At 39.9% G+C, this 7,108-nt stretch overlaps 1 long non-coding RNA gene across 1 annotated transcript; it reads left to right on the top strand.

The window, feature by feature from the left end:
* The first annotated feature begins 684 nt into the window (after nucleotides 1-684).
* On the top strand, nucleotides 685-6,908 carry LOC142042422 (uncharacterized). Its single transcript, XR_012653764.1, has 4 exons — nucleotides 685-866; nucleotides 2,034-2,145; nucleotides 2,595-2,637; nucleotides 5,646-6,908. It is a non-coding gene; the product is annotated as an uncharacterized LOC142042422 (long non-coding RNA).
* Nucleotides 6,909-7,108: the final 200 nt, after the last annotated feature.

The following is a 7,108-nucleotide window of genomic DNA, read 5'->3' as shown; positions in this document are numbered from 1 at the left end:
TTAAGAATTGTAACACCCAGCTCTGAGGAAGGCAATTCATATACTTCTGGATATTAGAGAACATTTAATTGTAAATGATTGTCTTAGGATGTCCTTCTACTGAGTTAGGGAAGAAGATGGAGCTCGAGATTCTTTTTAGACTGCAGATTTATTTTCTGCTCTGAGAAAGGCATGCTGACCTTGTCACATTTGGATTTGATTCGAGGGAGGAGGCTTCAAAGAGGTGAAAGAAAGAAGATTGTAATGGGGGTTTAATTAGTTCCTAATACTGTTCATTAGATTTTTAATTCACACAATTCTCTGATGTGTCACATGCTACTTAAAATCTGAGGAAGGGCAGAGAGTAATATTTAGCTTTCAGTCAGTAAGTATAAAAAAAATTGGAACAAAATGTTTTCTCCCTTCATAATATTGAAAACACACTCTTGCCAATTGAGAGGGGAAGGTGCATAATGAACCCAGGTCTGACTTGCACAAGAGGACGATAAGCTGTGCTAGCTGATGTTTTTCCTCTTCCCTTATGGTACTGAAGCTCTCGCCAATAAAAGAAACATTTTAAGTCATATGATACAAAACTGTTAAAAGGGGTATTGTACTTGATCGCAGTTTGTTTTCCATTGAGTGAGTTTGTCATTAAAACACCTGATGCCTTCTTAACTTGTTTTAACACAAGTCACTGGTCTACTGTTTCTTCATCCCCTTACTTGCTCACCTTGTTGCTGCTACAATTGCCCAGCAGTGCAAAATGTGCTAAGAAAAAGATGAATAATCCTGTTCCAGTCTTCAACAGAAATAAATGTGCCATCCAGAATCAGCACTGTTATCTCTGCAAAGCTGATGTGCAAATTATTAGATTAAGGAAACAAGTAAGTTCTGGGGTTTAGGGGGAGGGGATGGGGGTTTCTGAATTTTTTTTTATTATTATTTTATTTTTTTTGGGTGGCTTGGCCATAGTAAGAAGACTTACTGGTCTTCTCTACATGTACTGTCATTATATATTTCCCTATCTTTTATTAGAGCAACCTTTTACTAAAATTCATAAACTCATAAGGAGACAAGGTATACTGCTTTTAAATGTTTAGAAGTGCTTTTCTTAAAATAATTTTGCTGTTTCAAGGAACAAAATTGATTAAAGCACTATTTCTTTCTATGTTATGGATCCCTACAAACTTTTTAAAGTCTGTCACACTGTGTCTTATGTGTAGAATTAGGGCATTGCAATATCAAGAATGTATCTTTTTCTGTCTGCCTTGAAACTTGCTCAAATTTAGTCATATTTTTATTGTACTTGTTAAAGCAAGGCCAAATTCCCAACTATTACCTGCATTGAGTATATTTTTCACCTTCCTACGGTTACTACACAGTATCTTTGCTAACTTCCTTCCCTAGTTTAGCCAGTGTTATAAAGACTTGATAAGAGAGTGCCTACTGCTTGCCTTCCCAGTGCTGCCGAGGCAGTATGGAGAAGAACAGATCAATATATATTGGTTGAAATGTAGGTAAGGAACCAAAGCGGGGAGAGTCTGGGGCTCTAAGCCTGTTATGAGATTGATTGATTGATAATATAGTGCACAGCAAGAAAGTCTTCCAGTCTTTGAGATGTTTGTCTATTATATTCAATTAAAATATTTCAAATGGGAGGTTTTTTCCTCATTCCTTTTCAGGCAGCCAAAAGCCAAGCATTTGCAAGCCAATAAGTGTATTTCAGACTTTGATGACCACTGCAAGGGACTGAATAACTGTGGAAGTCAGAAAATACTGGTGTGTGTTTTACAATGAATGAGAGATGTTGTCTTTCTTTCCAGTGGTCTTCTGGATAATATCTCACTTCTCAGCAGGATTAAACACATTTACTGCAAATCAAACACCATCAGCCTTTTTTCAGTAGTTTATAAAGAAATCAGCTTAGAAATTTTCCCTTCCACATAAAGGCCAGGAATTTCCAGCTCTTACTGTGCTTCCAGTTTGTTTCTAGTCTATCTGTAAATATCTTTAAGTTAGGTACCAACTACTTTGATTTCTGTTTGTTTTAGAATAACGTTAACTCGTCATCAGGTTTTGGAGTTAATTGTTCTGAAAAGCAGGGACTACATAACTGACTTAGAAGCACAAGAAAAGCGATCTGATGGAATTGCTTCTCTTCAGGTAAGTTCTGAATTCAAACCCTTGTCTTTTCCCTGGTCCCTCTAGTCCTGCAAATGGGAATAGGTTTGGTATTTCTAATCTAGCGTGGTTGCCTGTTTACCCTGCTAAGCAAAACTCAGTACCTTGTGAAAACACACGGACTAGCACAACCCGTGCTGCGTTTGCATTCCAGGAGTTCACAGGCATCCTACCCCAGTCCTGTACATCTCCTGGTGAGAAAGATAGTGGAGTTTATTTACCACGGTATGAAATATAGTGAACAGGCATGTGTTACGATGTACCTCCTTCACTAGTTGAGCATTTTTCTTGCACTATACAAATATTTGTTCTGTCTCATTTTCTGGAAGATATATGAAAATATCTTTAAAATAATAATAATAATATTACTCCTGGACATGTGCAAATCTTCAAGTATAATTTTCTGAAATATCTTTATATCTTATCTTTAGCATGGTTGCAGAAGAAATATGAAGTTCAAACTTCTAACTTTAGGTAAGCTGACTGTTGAATGGATGTAATATAACAAAGCCACAACTGCTTGTAATTTCATGTATATATTTGGTTAATGTAAAGGAAAATTGGAAAATATTCTATATTCTATTCTGTTAGTGTGCATGATATCAAATCTAAAAATGTGTATGTACAGGGCTCATTCTTTAAAATATTAAATCTACTGAAATATCTATTATATCTATTATGCAGATATTTTCTTGAAGATCCAAGTTTGTCTTTGGTTTTACTGAACTGAAGAATGCTAATTTAATAAAGAAAAAATATAATAGCCTGTCAAAGGTCCGCTGGCAAGATTTGTATGAATTGCAAAACAGCTGAAATTGGTATCTTACGTATTTTGTATGTTGCTTGATCTTTTTTCTGCTAACACTGTGGACAAAATCCTGATCGCAGTGAAGATGATTTGACTTAAGTGGAAGCAAAATTTCCAGCAGATACCTAGAATTCTCTTTTCTGTCCTACCTATTGTGAAACTATGAACAGTAAGAGGAAGCTGGTCAAAAGAATTTGAAACTAGCTAAGAGAGAGCGGAGGACAAGACATTTTATTAGGAGTCTGCAACAGGGAAAACAGGGCAGGATGTGCCTTGGTCTTCACATTAAGTCTGACTCATTTTTTCTTCTGAGCAACCAAATGGCGTTTCTTCCTCACTGCCTGGCCTCCATTGAAGGAGACCAGCAGTTGCTGGAAGTAATAAGGTTGTGTAGATCAGTAAGGCTGTGGAAAGTGATTGATGCTCTTATAAAAAATGTAGGAGGGAGAGAGAGGAGGGAAAAGAAGTGAATATTTTGGTTAAATAACAGTGGACAATCTCCCCTTTCTGCCATGCTGTGCAAAGGCAAAGCCGAAACTATTTTGTTAGAGTTTACTAATCCCTCCATTTTGACACTTGGAAGTGAAATGGCAGTTCCTCAAATTTCTTTGCGATCTTGTGGCTTTGTATATTTCCTTGGACACGTTTAGACGTCTGCCCGTTGGGCAGTGTGCCTTTTGTTGCATGTTGTACGTTTAGCCAAACTGAGTTGGCACCACACAGTGCTAGAGAAAGCTGGTTCCTTTTCTAGGTCACCGGTTTGCTTTGTCATTTTGGTTAATCCATGTAAATGACTCTGAAGTTAAATATCCGCACCCTTAAGTGCGCATACATAGGGTTGCATTTTGAAATCTCTGGACAACAAACACTGCTTTCTGTTTATCAGCCACAAACAGGTTCTACCTTTTGGGATTAGTGGCAGATCTTCCAATTAATACATTTTACTGCCATTATATACTAAATGAAGCACTAACAAAGGCTCTTTTATGCTTTGAGAACAACCTGAAGTTTGTAATATTTTTGGAAGTTTTGTTTTGTTGTTCTTTTCCACTTTGTTATTCTTTTTCTGCTGCCTCTGGAGCCAGAGTTCTGAGGGGTTTTTTTCTTATCTTTTGGTCCTTAAACTACAATATGAAACCCGTCCCATTGAACTCATGCAATACGGGTTAAACTGCTTCTGACATAAGGCACACAGAAAGCTTGTAATATCATTCCTGATGAATGAAATTACTGCATAATTTTTGGAGAATTAAAATTTCATTGCTTCTTTTAAAACAAAGTTAAAATCCTCTGCATCATGCCAATGAATGAATTAACAGTCTAAGTTGTGTGGACAGGCTTTCTTAACCAGTAATGTGTAGCTTCTCTTTCAAATTATTTGTACCTTATGTCCTCTGTTTTAAGGTGTTTCCTTTGTCTTAGGGCTTGGCCTATATTAATAAAATATAAATATTTTTACTGGCTTTTGAATTGTTAGCTGACTCAAACAATAGCTTAGCAACTGAGATAACATAGGAGGTTATCTCTAGCATTCTGTTCTTAGGTGCTACTTTGCTGCCAGAAATGCTAGGGAAGACTTTGGAACAAATCACCTCCTGGCCCATTCTGGTGTACAGGGACTAGAACACTGTTGACGTTTACTACTAAACAAACTGGCTTACAGTGTGTCGAGATCCCTCTGTAGAGCCTTTCTGCCCCCAGGCAGATCTCAAGCAGGTCAACACTCCCGCCCAACTTGGTGGCATCTGCCAACTTACTCAATCCCCTCGTCCCGATCATTGATAAAGATATTAAACAGAACTGGTCCCAGTACTGAGCCCTGGGGAACACCAGTTGTGACCAGCCGCCAGCTGGATTTAACCCCATTCACCACAACTCTCTGGGCTCGGCCATCCAGCCAGTTTTTCACCCAGCGAAGAGCATACCTGTCCAAGCCGTGAGCCGCCAGCTTCTCAAGGGGTATGCTGTGAGAGACAGCGTCAAAGGCTTTACTAAAGGCGAGGTAGACAACATCCAGAGCCTTCCCCTCATCCACTAAGTGGGTCACCTGGTCGTAGAAGGAGATCAGGTTGGTCAAGCGGGACCTGCCTTTCATGAACCCACGCTGACTGGGCCTGATCACCGGGCTGTCCTGCACATGCCGTGTGAGCACACTCAAGATGAACCATTCCATAATCTTCCCCAGTACCGAGGTCAGGCTGACAGGCCTGTAGTTCCCCGGACCCTCCTTCCAGCCCTTCTTCTAGATGGGCATCACATTTGCTAATTTCCAATCAACTGGGACCTCCCCTGTTGACCAGGACTGCTGACAAATGATGCAAAGTGGCTTGGTGAGCACTTCTGCCACCTCCCTCAGTACCCTGGGGGGGATCCCATCCTGCTCCATAGACTTGTGTGTGTCTGAGTGGTGTAGCAGGTCACTAACCATTTCCCCTTGGATTATGGAGGCTCCATTTTGCTCCCTGTCCCCGTCTTCCAGCTGAGGGGCTGGGTACCCGGAGAGCAACTGGTCTTACCATTAAAGACTGGGGCAAAGAAGGCATTAAGTACCTCAGCCTTTTCCTCGTCCTTTGTCACTATGTTTCCCCCCATATCCAATAAAGGATGGAGATTCTCCTTAGCCCTCCTTTGTTCCTAATGTATTTATAGAAACATTTTTTATTGTCTTTTACAGATTAAGTCCTAGTTGGACTTTGGCCCTTCTGATTTTCTCCCTGCATAACCTCACGACATCCTTATAGTCCTCCTGAGTTGCCTGCCTCTTCTTCCAAAGGTCATAAACTCTCGTTTTTTTCGTGAGTTCCAGCCAAAGTCCTCTGTTCAGCCAGGCCAGTCTTCTCCCCCCCCGGCTCATCTTTTGGCAGATGGGGATGGCCTGCTCCTGCGCCTTGAAGATTTCCTTCTTGAAGAATGTCCAACCTTCCTGGACTCCTTCACCCTTCAGGACTGCCTCCCATGGGACTCTGTCAACAAGGCCCCTAAACAGGCCAAAGACTGCCCTCCAGAAGTCCAAGGTGGCAGTTCTGATGTCCCCCTTCCTTACTTCTCCAGGAATCAAACCCACTATCATTTCATGGTCTCTGTGTCCAAGACGACCTCCAACCATCACATCACCCCCAAGTCCTTCTCTGTTCACAAACGACAGGTCCAGTGGGGTGCCTTCCCTAGCTGGCTCCCTCACCAGCTGTGTCGGGAGGTTATCGATCTTCCACACGCTCCAGGAACCTCCTAGACTGCTTCCTCTGCACTGTATTGTATTTCCAGCAGACGTCTGGTAAATTAGTAGTTTACTTTAAATTTTTATCTTATTTTTGTTTACTTTTAATACTTCTTAATGAACTCTGAATTCCTATGGTTTTGTATATTCCAAATTAGGAAAAATATTCTATCTGAAAACATGCAGCAAAATGTAATTTAGACACAGGATATGGGGATGATTGACTAAGCATTGCTAATATTTCCCCAAAATTGAAAGTTTTGCTGGCTGATTATTAGATTCTATGAGTTGACATCAACTTCTGTTTGATTGCAAACAGAATCAAATTAATTGAATTTGTTCAATTCCTGATCTACGAACATGAAGAAAAAACTTCAGTTCCGACCACGATTCTTTTTTAAAATGGGCTGGGGGGGAGGGTGGGCAGAGCAGAGAGGATGAAGAGGAAGATGTAAAAATAACGTATTCAACATGAGATTTCTATATGTTGACTCCCACGCACTTGTATGAAAACTCAGCTGAAAGCAAGCTGGTTTGTCACATTTCTAAACCAAATCAGAAATAACAAGAACTTTTTGTAGGAAAACATTCAGTTGAGGACAGGAAGAAAACAAAACATGAAACTGTAAAGGCATGGCTTCTTTAACTAAGAATTTGTTTTCCAGGTTTAACTTATTAATATCAAAATGATCTTTTTTTAATCTGTTTGTTATGATCTTCTCTGTGTTGCAAGGATTTCCTGTCATCAGTTCTAGATCTTTCTGTCATTAAATAATTTTTTAAAAAATCCCTTGTCAATTTGCATTTCCTTCTAGAAATCAGAGGTTTAGAGCTCCTGAGTGCTGAGAGAACTGATGGAGATCATCAGTGCATTTTAATTGTGTTGAATTTGAGGTACAGGAGCATTGAAGGCTCTTTAA

The sequence above is a fragment of the Buteo buteo genome, chromosome 20 (genome assembly GCF_964188355.1).
Source record: "Buteo buteo chromosome 20, bButBut1.hap1.1, whole genome shotgun sequence".
Lineage (NCBI taxonomy): Eukaryota > Metazoa > Chordata > Aves > Accipitriformes > Accipitridae > Buteo > Buteo buteo.
The sequence above is the reverse complement of the archived record's forward strand: the minus strand, read 5'-3'. Positions and strand labels throughout refer to the sequence as shown.